Here is a 15,385-nt window from a genome sequence, read left to right on the forward strand (position 1 = left end):
CGCAGCTCCGGAATGGACTGTAACTGGGTTATAAAAGTGGTGCTCCAGCTGCAAAAGGAGTGTGGGATTGGAATTAAGGAAAACAGTTGTGGCCTTTGAAGGGCCAGCTTAGACAGTTGTCAAACAGTAGCAGAAGTGACTCTCCAGGTAACCCAATATAAATATGAGAAGCGAAGGGGTCAAGTAAACCAGTGCATGCTGTGACTACAGAGGCAGGGATGGGTTGGGATCCCAGAAACTGGGGTGGAGATGCTTGTGATTTAGCTGCTTTTGAGCATGGTTCAGAGGTTGAAGTGTTTGCTGAAGCACAGCCAATAACAGGAGGGAAAGTGGAAGGTGACCCCGATGGTTATCCCATCAGGCCTGACGTGGTGGAGGATTTTACTCAGACTGAACTTCCTGGTGTTATGGAGAGGTTTAAAGCAAAGGCCAGAGAGTCTGTGATCTCCTGGACAGTTGGGCTGCATGACCTGGTAGCCTCTGGGATCAGATTGGACTGGGCAGACAGGGAGCAGTTTGTCCCGTGGAGCTGGGCTGGGTTTGTTCAGGATGCCTTCGGAGGCAGGGCTGGAGAGGCTCCTTTGTTGGCTGTAGTGGTGGAAGGGTGTCCCAGGAGGGCTGGAGCCCTTCGACCTCCTGCTCCCCCTTAGCCCCGACGGGACCGTGCACTTGGCAATGGAGGGCCCCCCATTGCTGAGTCAGCGGTTCCGGGGGCCGGCAGGGATGGGATCAGGAGGCCGAGCTCCAGCCCAGGCAGGGCAGGAAATGGTGCGGCCACTGAAAGAAGCGAAGGCAGAGTGAGGTGAAGGCCGAGCTCCAGCACAAGGGTGGGTGAGAAAAGCCCATGGCCCTCAGGTGGAGCTTTGAATTCCTTGGAAAATTGGATCTTGTCAAAGGGCTCAGGCCCTTGTGGGTGCTGGAGCGGAGGCCTCTTCAACTGATGGTCAACCTAAAAAGGTGCAAGGACAGCAAGTTTTGAGGACAGGATGAGGTGGCAAACAAGGTGAAGTGGTACAGAGAAAAGCTGAGCTTCAGATTGGTCCTCTGCCACAGCAGCCTTGTGGAGTGCTTATTGCTGTGCCTGACTGTGGAAGGGCAGTGGATATTTCCAAGGGCTGCCTTGTGCTGAGGAACACTGGGGTCAGTTCCCTTTCCCTGGGCAGGGCAGGCAGGGCATGTTTACCTGCCGCCCTCGAGGGTGGCTCCATAAGACTTGACCTGATCATCAAATGCAAACAGTAAATAGAGAGGGTCCATTGGTGACCTTTGGGCATCAGGTAGAACAACTCACTGCTCACCTCTGGGGGGACATATTCACAGCATTCTCACCATCTGATAGGAAGTTTCTGAACACTTTATTCCATCCACTAATCATAGTAATTACACTGATTTTATGAACAATAGGGAGTTGTTGTCTATGGTATCAACTCCAAGAAGTTGTTTCTCGCATGTCTCTGTCCTGACCAGGGATCAAAGGACCAAAGGGAAAGGATGAGAAGTTCCCTGAGGGCTGCTGCCCCTGAGGAACAGGGTGAAGGCTGTCTGTGCTCAGGTGCCCTGGCTGAAGTGTGCGGTTGGTGTGAGTGTTACTGCAGAAAGGCAGGCCAGGTGTGTGCAGCTGTTCCGTGCCCTCCACCCTCGGCCCTGCCGGGGCACCTGGCCAGCACTCCAGGGGTGGCCAACTTGGAGCTCACGAGAAGCTGCCCATGCCCACGGCCGGACAGTGCCAGGCCTGGCCTAAAGCCGGCTCTGTCGGTCAGAGTCTGGCCAGCGGGAGCCTCTTGGAGCCGCCCTGCAGCCTCCCCTGCGGGTGGATGCACCCGTAGGAATTGTGGCAGTTCCCTGAGACTGCGGGATCGGCTGCACTGGGGCTGCCCAGCTGCCCTGTGGGCTGGGGGTGGAGCGTGAGGGGGCCGGTGGGGAGGGATTTCTGCTTAGCCACAGTTCTGTCTCTCAGGGCAGTCAGGATTTGATGCCTTGCTCATTTTCTTTTGTATCCCATAAATCTGTATCCGATGTGTTGGATTGGGTTTGTTTAAACTGTTCCTATTATTCTATGACTGGTGAGTTGTTTCCTTGAGTGCCCTGCCTGTCAGCACAGCACCAGGTCTGTGCAGCAGCTGGAGACTGGGCAGGTTTGGGGGCTGTGATGTCCCAGCTCCCTTTGCCATCCCTGCTGAAGGGTGGGAACTGCACAGAGCCAGCAGCGTCCAGCTGGAGGATCCAGGAGGATGCAGCTCTGCTGTTCTGGGAGGTAAGAGGTGGGGGTGCAGGAGCTGGAAGGGGTGTTCTCCAGGCAGAGGGAGGGAAGGAGCAGGGAGAACTGCAGCCCCCAGCAGCTCGGTCAGTGCCGGATGGACTCAGGGCTGGGAAAGGTCACTCAGTGTGAGGGCAGGTGAGAGCCCAGGGTGGCCCTGGCAGCCCTGGGGCTGGGAACAAGTCCAGTGGGCAAAGGAATGGACCCTGGAGAGCTGGGCAAACAGCTGGAGGAGTTTCAAGGAGAAGCAGGAAACTGGACAAGTTGCAGCAGCTCCTTCTGTGTGTGTGTGTGTAACCAGGTCTAGTGCAGCCACGAGTGAGGTGGGAAATGAACCTCAGGAGGCTGGGAATGAGTCCCACAAACTGGTTACACTGGGATTGAGTCTTCCCAAGTGTCTGAAAAGCTTTGCTTTAATTTGGCTTTATAAATTAAAAACTGAAGTGATTGTCAAGGGGTTGGCCCTTGCTGTCCTGTGTCTTTGAAGTGTTGACTCAGTACCTTTATTGGAGCTGCTGCTGGATGAACAGGTGCTCCTAATTTGCCTTTAAGGTCCTGGTTTCTTCCCTTCTTCTCCCAGCTTGTCCAGGAGATGGAATTCCAGTGCTACAGTATAGATGGCTTGTGCTGCTCCTAAAAGGAGCCTTTCTGCCTTCAGGACAAGTTCTGGTGCCACTGGAGCTGTTGGGAGAAGCGGAGGGTTGGCAGTGACAGGCCTGGAATGCTGTTGCTGTGGCACAGAGGCTGCTCCCTGGCAGGTTCTTGGTTTGGATTCCTTGGCTGCCACTTGACCTCAGTTGTGTAGGGAACAAAACATGGTATGGGAAAGCAAAGCAGGGGAGGTTCTGATTTCAGAGAGAATCATTGAATTTTCTCTTTCTGCAGGGACACTGAGCTAGTCCAACTGTGGCAAGAAGAACAAGTGGGCTGTGAAGGTTTGGAGTATTCTGGAAGGTTCCTCGTGCCCAAAGGATCCTGGCAAGTGCAGCCCTGGAAGAGCACAGAATAATGAAAAGTGCCTCAGTTCTCCTGAAGCTCAACTTTGTAAAATATTCATGAAGATAAAATTCTACTGTACTGAGCTGTTGGGTCCCAAATACTCTTGGAGGGAGAGGCAGAAATTCCCACTGCTGCTGGGGCTGAACTGCTTGCAGTGACCAGGTGGGACTCGGCCCTCGTGCCTGAGTCCCCCCAGGATGGATCCCACCTGTCAGCCCCTGGCTCCATAACTTGAGGAGAGGGTGTTCCTGCAAGCCCAGCTGCTGTGTTGGTGGTCCTGTGTGCACCTCTTGCCCTGGCCTGCCGTGAATGTATTTGTGTTGCAGCTCAATAATGTCCCAATAAAGTGGTGATTGTGTGATTTTGGTGTCAGTTCCTCTCCATTCCTCTTCCCCTTGCCCAGTGGCCGCATCACTGACTTGTGCCTAAATGAACTCTTGCCCTGCAGCAGATCTCTGCTCTTCGTTCTCAGAGAGGGTGGAGCTGAGGCCCCTGAGCAAAGGGCAAAAGGCTCCAGCCAAGCCAGGCCCGTGCTTCCCCCCTGCATTTCTGAAGCATCCGGTGTTTGCAGTTGCCATCAGTGCTGGACATACAGCCCGTTCCTGAACAAACCCCTTTGCTGTTCTCTCTCCATGTCTCCCCTCCCAACTCCCCTCCTCTGATGCTCCAGGTGCCACAGGGGTTGTTGTGGCCAAAGTGCAGGACCTGGCACTTGGCCTTGTTGAACTTCATCCCCTTGGAATCAGCCCAACTCTCCAGACTATCCAGAGCCCTCCTGCCTTCCAGCAGATTGACACTCCCTCCCAACTTGGTGTCATCTGCAAATTTGCTGATGATGGCCTCAATCCCCTCATCTAAATCATCCATAAAGATGTTAAACAGGACTGGGCCCAGCACTGATCCCTGGGGGACACCACTGATGACTGGCCGCCAGCTGGATGCAGCCCCGTCCACCAACACTCTCTGGGCCCAGCCCTCCAGCTCTTAACCCAGCAGAGAGTGCACCTGGCCAAGCCGTGGGCTGCCAGCTTTCCCAGGAGTATATTATGGGAGACAGTGTGAAAGGCTTTGCTGAAGTCCAGATAGACCACATCTACAGCTTTCCCCCTGTCCACCAGGCAGGTCAGCTGATCATAAAAGGAGATCAGGTCGGTCAGACAGCATCTTGTGGTGCTCTGTATTAAATCTTGGCTTAATGTTAAAGCTGTGGGCGAGGCGAGGGGCGGTGCTGGACGGGGCTGCCCTGGGGGTGCCTTCCACCGTGGGGGTCGCAGCCACGGGCCCCGCCCCCGCCCTGCGCTGCCCCTCCCGGTGCGCCCCGCCCATCGTTGGGGGCTGCCGCAGCCCCCGGCCCTTCCCGCGCTGCCGAGGCTGCCGGGGAGGGACCGGGCTGTGCTGGGGGGAAAGGGCTTTGCTCCTTGTGTTCGAGTGCGGCAGTGGGAGGGCGTTCCAGGGCGGTGCAGGGGGGGCCGGGTGACCTCACGGATGGCGCGGTGGGGCCCGAGGGCTGCAGCTCTGGGGGCCTGGCGGTGGGCGGGCTCTGCCTGGGCTTAGCGGGAGAAGCTGGGACTTGGCATGGTGCGATTTGGTGGTGGTGGGGGGGAGGGGTCTGTTTTTCTGGTTTCCTTTTCGACCACTGTGGTGCTGGGCAGAAAAGGCTGGAAAAGAAAGACTGGCAGTGGCTTCCCGATTCGCTTTGCAGACATTTGCCACCTGCAGAGGAGGCACTAATCCCCACGCAGCTGAGCAAGGGCTGCGGGGAGTGCAGCAGGGTGCAGCGAGCTGGGGCGGAGCTGTGACTCAGGGGAGGGTGTGCGCAGTCCCCCAAAACCCGCACCCAACCCCAGCCCAAAAGAAGCCCAGAGCGAAGAACCATGAGCCAGCGCAGGTGCCGTGCCCCGCCTGAGAACAGCCCCTGCCTCCTGCTCACTCCGGCAGCGCCCCTCGGCTGGCGCCGGCCCCTTTCCCCGGCTCGCCTGTGGTTCCATGCACCCTTCTGTCCTCTCCCATGCGAGACAGCCCCAGGTGTGGGCAGTGAGGATGACAAAGGAGCGGGACAGCCCCAGGTGTGGGCAGTGAGGATGACGAGGGGTGGGCCCTGCTGAGTGGTTATCTGGGCCACTTTTTGTAGAGAGCTTTTGCCGAGGAGCAGTCTTTCAAGGAGTAACGGTGAGAGCGTCTCGCTGGGGCAAGCACCTGAGGTCCCTGGATCATCGCTCAAGGAAGGGGCCGAGGGATGAGCCGTGTGCCGGGAAACAGCACAGGAGAGGGGAGCAGCGCACGTGAACAGGTGGGGGAGTGGGGGAGTACAGAGAAGATGCAGCTCAGACTGGAGGAAGAACTTGGAGGTTTCTTTTACTGATATTAACATTGAAAGCAGGGAGGGAGGTGGGATATAAGCACTCTAGGTGCTCGGGCAGGTGAGCCAGGACTTAGGGGAGGGACTAGCTTTCCTGAGCACCAAAAGTTCCAATTATTTGCCTCTCTCAGGAGCAGTGGAGAGGAGTTTCTACTTTGGGGCTGAGCTACAAATGAAAGCACCTGAAACTGCTGGGGGAAGCTTACTGCTGTAACCAGACTGTAGTTTACACTGAGTTTTTAACTACTAAACCCACTGAGTTTTGTTTTCTCTGTGCACAAACCCTGCTGGTACTTGTTAAACTGACTTGCTAAGTTGTGCATTGCTCGATAAACCCTTGCCTCTCCCTTTTCCTAGAGGAATGATTGGTCTTACCTTGGAAGCAAGAGAATGTCCTGGTGTGCGTGCTTTTGCCATTTTTTATCCCAGCTTATCTTCGAGCCTTACTTGATGCTGCGTGTGATTTTTTTCAGCACTGTGGGAAGGGCACAACTTGCCATAATATTGGCCTGTTTCCTTCTCTGTGCAAAAGGACGTGTTTCAGCAAGTGTGATGGTGCCGGTGCCACCTGCAGAGCTCTCTGACTGCCTGAGCCCTCTTTTCCTTTTACTTTTCTTTTGTGGCTGTAATTGGCACCTGGATAAGTTTAGAAGAGCTGTTAAGTTCCTTGCCTGTGTAAATGTGCTGGTAATAGCAGGGAGGGAAATGCTTGAGGCAGTAGTGTTAACTGGGCTAGGAGCAGAATTTCTGAAGGAAGAAGAACAGTAAGCAAATAGCAATTGTCCAAGAACTTGGCTGTTTTGAAGGCATCAAAGTTTTATTGCTGCCTGTTGTTTGGCACAGTGTGGCGAGCGGATGGTCTTGGAAACAGATTTGGAAGAAATTCAGTATGGGTTGTATGAGGCCAAAGGTGTCCCTCTGTGCATGTCTCCTCTGCAGGAATCCCATCAGTGGGGCTGCCTTTCCCACTCTTGGCATTGCCGTGGCTGTGCTGCTCTACTCAGATCCGATGGGTGGCTTGGGGGTGCTGGATGGCTCTGTCAGAATGGCGAGGTGGGGGTGCCCATCCTTAGGGTTACACTGTGGCTCAGGAGCATTTTGTGGTTTTGCTGTTGCAAGATGGAAGAGAGGGTGTGCTTCTTAAATCCAAGGACAGCCAAAAGCTAGGAGAGATCCCAAGCAGGTTTGGTGGCACAACAGCAGTTTTAAAAAATCCTAACCCTTAGAGAAATGGCCAGGGAAAATGGTTCCTTGTTTGCAAGGAGAGGGGGCTTGCTGTACTAACTAAGCAGAGTACTCACCTTGGGATGTGCAGGGTGAGGAAATCTCGGTTCTGTGTAGGCTTGAGAAAATGTGTATAGGTACCCGTGTGTGGCATCCGCACAGATGTAGGAAAGGAGATCTGTGACATCCAAGCTGCCAGGGAGCCAAAATATTGTGTGATTGTCTGAAAAAGGCAAAAGCTCTGTCGACCTCTATCGACACCTGTACCAATGGAGATGCAAATACTTTTTCCTCCTCTCAGCTGAAGACCTCACAAAGCTCAGCAGAGGTTTGAGGACGACAGCATTTTGCAGAGGAGATAGAGATAATCAGGATTGGTTTTTTCATGGTAAAATATAGGTAACCTGTAGGGATTTTTAGTGTTAATATAGATAATATGCTGCACCTGTGAAAGCATAACCTTATGCTGCAGGTATAGGGATTTCTAATGCTGATTTAGAGTATATGCTGCAAGCTGTGAGAACATAGCCTGATGTTGCTAGCATAGAAAATATGCTGCTGTGGGAACACAATTCTATGTTGCTAACTAGAGTATATGCTACTATGGGAAATAATTTTATGTTTCAATTCTTAAAAACATGATCTGCTGTTCTGATGGCCTTCTGATGGTACAGGATGAGAAAGATTTACTAAGAGAAACAGTAGCAAAACTAGATCTAGAAACTAGGGTCTCAGTACCAGCTATCAGGGTGAGAAAGGATGTAAAGTATGCTAAAGAAACAAAGGTCATAGAAGAGTATTGTTAGAAAACTGTATAAAAGACCAACGCTTGGTTTCAATAAATGGCATTCTCCTATCATCACATTGATGTGCTGAGTCGTCCATGCTTGCGCCGAGGGAACCCCACAGTAACCTAGGGATGGAATGAATATTTTGGGCCTAAAATCAGAGGTAAACTCTAGGGGAGAGAGTGTATATTTTGAGTGTAAAGCTCAGATAGTTGTTGGGGGTAACCTGGATGAGGAAGAGGAGTTTAAAAGGTGGAAGGAAGCAATGTCTGGCAACATAGGCCAGATAGCATCAGACAGACAGACTGTCTGTTAGATGGTGAGCTCTCTCTCTTGCTGAGGGAGAGCAGGTTTCTCTGATTGGCCAAAGTCCAGTTAGAGGCAGTTAGTTTTCCCAATTAAGAACTTAGTAGTTATCTAAAGATGCATGTATTCCCCCCTATTATGTATATCAATCTTAAATCCTATCCAATGCCCTGTCCAAGTTTATATATACCTATCCCCTTTTTCCAGAACCTTCCTTATCTGCCTATAAAACCCCTCCATTTTGTGAAATAAAGTTAGATCACCCTTAGCACCCACAGCTGGTGTCTCTGTGTGATTTGACCCCTGAGCTCGGCCGATACACCACCAGGCACAATGAGAGAAACTGCAGCTCAGCTGTGAACCCCTGCTGGTCTGAGGTGATCCAGAAACCCCAAACCATGATAGTCTTTTCCCTAGGAATGAAAGCATGTAGCCCTGTGATTGAAGGTGTAGATGACAGGCTGCCTAGGGGAGGTAAAGGACAGCAAGACTTTTCTGTCCTGACCCTTTCTGTACAAACAGGTGAAAGAGGCCATCGGCACAAGTGTGGAGAAGAGCTAGGTGAACACTGGTGAGCAAGATGAGTGTGGACTCCTTGACAGAAGTAGATGTTCCTTTTCTGGTGAGCTACAAACATGCCTAGTATTTTGCGACAAGGTTGGGTGGTCTCGGGCTGGCCTTGTGAGTAATCCCGAAGTATTACAGGGCTCAGCGATAGAGCATGTGCCTTTTCTATTTGCAGATGCTGCCCAGGTTGCCTTTGGAATGAGAGGAGAATTCGAGGTGAGTCGGGGCGGTGGCAGGAGGAGCAGGGGTGCACTGAGCTTTCCAAAATGCCCCGTAACTTTGTCTGTCACTCACCCAGGTATCCCATGCAATGCCAGCCGCAGCCTCCGGCATCGACAGAGGTGGCAGGACTGCATCCGGAGCCGGCGAGCCGAGGGCCTCGGTGCAGCTGGGAGAGTGTGAGTATGGGAACTGTTGGGGTTTGGCTGAGCTGCTTCTAAGCTCCTGAAGTGATTGTGGGTTTGTTTCTTGTAGCTGATGAGGAGGATAAGCCAGCGTCTGCAGGAACCTCTGAGGTAGCCAAGACGACCTTCCTTTGTGTTGAAGAAGGATTCACAACCCCAGCTGTCCTAAAGATAAGTGGAGGGCTGTGACCCGGAGAGGGGAGGAGAGCAGGGTACCAGGTTGGGAATTTCTGGGATAGATTTAGAAATTAGCATAACGAGAGAGGGATGTCCAGTAACAGGCCCCTAGTGCACAAAGAGGGAGTGGCTTACTTTGGAGCACCACACCGGGCCGTGCAGGGCAGAGCAATTCCGGTCTGCGTCACACAGTTTGTCTAGTCCGTCTTGCGTGTCTTGCGGGTTCCTCGGATCAGCCATCTTTGCATTCTGCCCCAAAGGGGCTTAAGGGAAGCGTGGGGCGTCATCCCCGGGGTCTCGAATGTCTCCTCGGCACGGTGCCGATATCGTCCGTTCCTCGACTCGCAATCTCGCATCGAAATCTCATCTTGGAATTTTACAGTCGGGTGTCTTCTCCGGCCACGTTTCAGGCTGCGTCGTCAGCTGTCCCCCCAGTCTTACATCCCGAACATAGCATTCTCGCACATCCCTCTTTGTGGTTTTGACAGGCCCTTCTTGTCCAAGGTAGTCCTCTTTGAGTCTTTCCAGAGGTTGCCGTAGGGCATTCTCAGCTCGGAGACGCAGTTGCGTAGGTCATCTTGCTCAACAGCATCTCGGTTCTCGGAGTTCTGCTGCTTGCTGAGAACTTTCCCTCATCATTCTGCTGCATGTTTGTAGTGTTACGTGTCAGCTGGGCATGTATTTGTCCCGAAGCTGCTCTGCACTGATGTTAGACGAGGGGGCGGAGGGTGGCAGGTACGTGACATCATAAGAGCTGCAGGTAGTCCAACCTTGGAGGTTGAGGGTAAGCCATTTCTTCCCTAAGAGGAAAGGGGTTTTGTTTCATTGCAGGAGTCCCGTCATGAAATTGCCAGTCTGACTGCCAAAAGTGAATACAAAGAAAGATTCCTCCGAGACAAAGGTTCCATCACAGAAAGCTCCTCTGTCCATGGAGTATCCAGGTGGGCCTACAACCTGGACTACTGACCCCGTGGGTAAGCACTTTCTTTCCTGGGAGAATTGGCTGTCGTTCGCTTGTAGGAATCGTGTGCCAAAATTACCAGTGTGACCCCCAGATTGAATATGGACGAAGATTGCTCCAAAAGAAGAGGTGCAAGAACAGAAAGCTCCTGCTGCCCAGGGAGTGCCCAGGCTGGGTCACCGACTGCACCGGAGACCCCCAGGGTAAATGCTTTCTTTCCTGGGAGAAAAGGCTATTGTTCGCTTGCCAGGATCACGCGCTGACATTACAAGTATGACTGCCAACACTGAGTTTGGATGAAGATTGCTCCAAGGCAGAAGGTGACTGGACAGAAAGCTCTTGCTGCCCATCGAATGCCAAGGGCAGCCCACAGCTAGGACCCTTGACCCTGGGGATAAGCACTACCTTTCCTGGGAGAAAAGGCTGTTGTTCGCATGCAGGAATCCTGTGCTGAAATTGCCACTCTGACTGCAAAATTGAATACAAACAAAGATACATCCCAGACAGAAGGGGGCAGGACAGAAACCTCGTGCTGCCCGTGGATTGCCCAGGCTGGCCCACCAAGTGTACCTGAGAGGCCGAGGGTAAGCACTTTCTTTTCTGGGAGAAAGGGCTATTGTTCCCTTGCAGGAATCCTACACTGAAATTACCAGGCAGTCTTCAAAATTGAATCCAGACAAAGGTTCCTCCAGGAAAGAAGGTGGCTGGACAGAAATCTCATGCTGCCAATGGAGTGTGGAGGCCGGCCGACAACCTGGACCTTTGACCCCGAGTGTAAGCGCTTTCTTTGCCAGGAGAAAGGGCTGTTGTTCACTCGGAGATAAGCTGTGTTGAAATTGCCAGTCCGAGTCCAAAACGGAGTACGAATGAAGGTTCTTCCCAGAGAAGAGGTGCCAATCGAGAAATCTCTTGGTGCCCATGGAGTGCCCAGGCCGGTCCACCAAATACTCAGGACAGCCAAAGGCTACAGGCTTTCTTTCCTGGGAGAAAGGGCCGTTGTTCTCCTGCAAGAGTCCAGCGGTGAAACTGCCAGTCTGACTGCCAAAAGTGAATACAAACAAAGATTCTTCCCAGAAAGACGGGGGCAGGACAGCAACCTCATGCTGTCCGTGGATTGCCCAGGCTGGCCCACCAAGTGTACCTGAGAGGCCGAGGGTAAGCACTTTCTTTCCTGGGAGAAAGGGCCATTGTTCTCCTGCAAGAGTCCAGCGGTGAAACTGCTAGTCTGACTGCCAAAAGTGAATACAAAGATTCTTCCCAGAAAGACGGGGGCAGGACAGAAACCTCATGCTGCCCGTGGATTGCCCAGGCTGGTTCACCAAGTGTATCTGAGAGGCCGAGGGTAAGCACTTTCTTTCCTAGGAGAAAGGGCTATTGTTCCCTTGCAGGAATCCTACACTGAAATTACCAGGCAATCTTCAAAATTGAATCCAGACAAAGGTTCCTCCAGGAAAGAAGGTGGCTGGACAGAAATCTCATGCTGCCAATGGAGTGTGGAGGCCAGCCGACAACCTGGACTTTGACCCCGAGTGTAAGCACTTTTTTTCCCAGGAGAAAGGGCTGTTGTTCACTCGGAGATAAGCTGTGTTGAAATTGCCAGTCCGAGTCCAAAACGGAGTACGAATGAAGGTTCTTCCCAGAGAAGAGGTGCCAATCGAGAAATCTCTTGGTGCCCATGGAGTGCCCAGGCCGGTCCACCAAATACTCAGGACAGCCAAAGGCTACAGGCTTTCTTTCCTGGGAGAAAGGGCCGTTGTTCTCCTGCAAGAGTCCAGCGGTGAAACTGCCAGTCTGACTGCCAAAAGTGAATACAAAGAAAGATTCCTCCGAGACAAAGGTTCCATCACAGAAAGCTCCCTCTGTCCATGGAGTATTCAGGTGGGCCTACAACCTGGACTACTGACCCCGTGGGTAAGCACTTTCTTTCCTGGGAGAATTGGCTGTCGTTTGCTTGTAGGAATCGTGTGCCAAAATTACCAGTGTGACCCCCAGATTGAATATGGACGAAGATTGCTCCAAAAGAAGAGGTGCAAGAACAGAAAGCTCCTGCTGCCCAGGGAGTGCCCAGGCTGGGCCACCGACTGCACCGGAGGCCCCCAGGGTAAACGCTTTCTTTCCTGGGAGAAAAGGCTATTGTTCGCTTGCCAGGATCACGCGCTGACATTACTTGTATAACTGCCAACACCGAGTTTGGATGAAGATTGCTCCAAGGCAGAAGGTGACTGGACAGAAAGCTCTTGCTGCCCATCGAATGCCAAGGGCAGCCCACAGCTAGGACCCTTGACCCTGGGGATAAGCACTACCTTTCCTGGGAGAAAAGGCTGTTGTTCGCATGCAGGAATCCTGTGCTGAAATTGCCACTCTGACTGCAAAATTGAATACAAACAAAGATACATCCCAGACAGAAGGGGGCAGGACAGAAACCTCGTGCTGCCCGTGGATTGCCCAGGCTGGCCCACCAAGTGTACCTGAGAGGCCGAGGGTAAGCACTTTCTTTCCTGGGAGAAAGGGCTATTGTTCCCTTGCAGGAATCCTACACTGAAATTACCAGGCAGTCTTCAAAATTGAATCCAGACAAAGGTTCCTCCAGGAAAGAAGGTGGCTGGACAGAAATCTCATGCTGCCAATGGAGTGTGGAGGCCAGCCGACAACCTGGACCTTTGACCCCGAGTGTAAGCGCTTTCTTTGCCAGGAGAAAGGGCTGTTGTTCACTCGGAGATAAGCTGTGTTGAAATTGCCAGTCTGAGTCCAAAATGGAGTACGAATGAAGGTTCTTCCCAGAGAAGAGGTGCCAATCGAGAAATCTCTTGGTGCCCATGGAGTGCCCAGGCCGGTCCACCAAATACTCAGGACAGCCAAAGGCTACAGGCTTTCTTTCCTGGGAGAAAGGGCCGTTGTTCTCCTGCAAGAGTCCAGCGGTGAAACTGCCAGTCTGACTGCCAAAAGTGAATACAAACAAAGATTCCTCCGAGACAGAAGGTGGCATGGACAGAAAGCTCCTGCTGTCCATGGAGTGCCCAGGCTGGGCCTACAACCTGGACTCTGAACGCCGAGGGTAAGCACTTTCTTTCCTGGGAGAATGGGCTGTTGTTCGCTTGCAGGAATCCAGCGAGCTGAAATTGCCAGTCTGACTCCCAAATTGAATATGGACAAAGATTCCTCCCAGAAAGAAGAGGTGCAAGAACAGAAAGCTCCTGCTGCCCATGGATTGCCCAGGCTGGGTCACCAACTGCACTGGAGGCCCCGAGGGTAAGCACTTTCTTTCCTGGGAGAAAGGGCTATTGTTCGCTTGCCAGGAATCACTGCGCTGAAATTACCAGTCATGACTGCCAACATTGAATTCGGACGAAGGTTGCTCCAAGACAGAAGGTGGCTGGACAGAAAGCTCTTGCTGCCCATGGAGTGCCAAGGGCAGCCCACAACCTAGGACCCTTGACCCTGAGGGTAAGCACTTTCTTTCCTGGGAGAAAGGGCTGTTGTTCGCATGCAGGAATCCTGTGCTGAAATTGCCACTCTGACTGCAAAATTGAATACAAACAAAGATTCATCCCAGACAGAAGGGGGCAGGACAGAAACCTCGTGCTGCCCGTGGATTGCCCAGGCTGGCCCACCAAGTGTACCTGAGAGGCCGAGGTAAGCACTTTCTTTCTGGGAGAAAGGGCTATTGTTCCCTGAGGAATCCTACACTGAGATTACCAGGCAGTCTTCAAAATTGAATCCAGACAGGTCTCCAGGAAGAGGTGGCTGACAGAAATCTCATGCTGCCAATGAGTGGGAGGCCGCCGACAACCTGACCTTGACCGAGTGTAAGCACTTTCCCAGAGAAAGGCTGTTGTTCACTCGAGATAGCTGTGTTGAAATTGCCAGTCCAGTCCAAAGAGACGAATGAAGGTTCTTCCCAGAGAAGAGGTGCCAATCGAGAAATCTCTGTGCCCATGGAGTGCCCAGGCCGGTCCACCAAATACTCAGGACAGCCAAAGGCTACAGGCTTTCTTTCCTGGGAGAAAGGGCCGTTGTTCTCCTGCAAGAGTCCAGCGGTGAAACTGCCAGTCTGACTGCCAAAACTGAATACAAACAAAGATTCCTCCGAGGCAAAGGTTCCATCACAGAAAGCTCCCGCTGTCCATGGAGTATCCAGGTGGGCCTACAACCTGGACTACTGACCCCGTGGGTAAGCACTTTTTTTCCTGAGAGAATTGGCTGTCGTTCACTTGTGGGAATCCTGTGCCGAAATTACCAGTCTGACCCCCGAATTGAATATGGACGAAGATTCCTCCAAAACAAGAGGTGCAAGGACAGAAAGCTCCTGCTGCCCAGGAAGTGCCCAGGCTGGGCCACCGACTGCACCGGAGACCCCGAAGGTAAACACTTTCTTTCCTGGGAGAAAAGGCTATTGTTCGCTTGCCAGGATCATGCGCTGAAATTCCAAGTATAACTGCCAAAATTGAGTTTGGACGAAGATTCCTCCAAGGCAGAAGGTGACTGGACAGAAAGCTCTTGCTGCCCATAGAATGCCAAGGGCAGCCCATTACTAGGACCTTTGACCCCGGGGATAAGCACTATCTTTCCTGGGAGAAAAGGCTGTTGTTCGCATGCAGGAATCCTGTGCTGAAATTGCCACTCTGACTGCAAAATTGAATAGAAACGAAGATACATCCCAGACAGAAGGGAGCAGGACAGAAACCTCGTGCTGCCCGTGGATTGCCCAGGCTGGCCCACCAAGTGTACCTGAGAGGCCGAGGGTAAGCACTTTCTTTCCTGGGAGAAAGGGCCATTGTTCCCTTGCAGGAATCCTACACTGAAGTTACCAGTCAGTCTTCAAAATTGAATCCAGACAAAGATTCCTCCAGGAAAGAAGGTGGCTGGACAGAAATCTCCTGCTACCCATGGAGTGTGGAGGCCGGCCGACAACCTGGACTTTAACCCCGAGTGTAAGCACTTTCTTTGCCAGGAGAAAGGGCTCTTGTTCGCTCGGAGATAAGCTGTGTTGAAATTGCCAGTCTGAGTCCAAAATGGAATACGAATGAAGGTTCTTCCCAGAGAAAAGGTGCCAATAGAGAAATCTCTTGGTGCCCATGGAGTGCCCAGGCCGGTCCACCAAATACTCATAACAGCCAAAGGCTACAGGCTTTCTTTCCTGGGAGAAAGGGCCGTTGTTCTCCTACAAGAGTCCAGCGGTGAAACTGCCAGTCTGACTAACAAAATTGAATACAAACAAAGATTCCTCCCAGACAGAAGGTGGCAGGACAGAACGCTCCTGCTGTCCATGGAGTGCCCAGGCTGGCCTACCAACCTGTACCCTGAGAGGCCGAGGTAAGCACTTTCTTTCCTGGGAGAAAGGGC

General features: G+C 52.5%; 2 long non-coding RNA genes across 2 annotated transcripts in view; both read left to right on the forward strand.

Moving 5' to 3' along the window:
* Positions 1-2,269: 2,269 nt before the first annotated feature.
* LOC126635046 (uncharacterized) overlaps positions 2,270-15,385 on the forward strand; it is a 30,264-nt gene continuing 17,148 nt past the window's right edge. Inside the window, exons 1-2 of the long non-coding RNA XR_007627482.1 lie at positions 2,270-2,395; positions 3,143-3,418. This is a non-coding gene — a long non-coding RNA (uncharacterized LOC126635046). The remainder of the gene's footprint in view (positions 2,396-3,142; positions 3,419-15,385) is intronic.
* Positions 4,222-8,538, forward strand: LOC126635047 (uncharacterized). The gene is made up of 3 exons (XR_007627483.1): positions 4,222-4,404; positions 5,388-5,546; positions 8,456-8,538. It is a non-coding gene; the product is annotated as an uncharacterized LOC126635047 (long non-coding RNA).

The sequence above is a fragment of the Myiozetetes cayanensis genome, unplaced genomic scaffold, assembly GCF_022539395.1.
Source record: "Myiozetetes cayanensis isolate MyiCay16 unplaced genomic scaffold, myiCay2020 scf105, whole genome shotgun sequence".
Classification (NCBI taxonomy): Eukaryota; Metazoa; Chordata; class Aves; order Passeriformes; family Tyrannidae; genus Myiozetetes; species Myiozetetes cayanensis.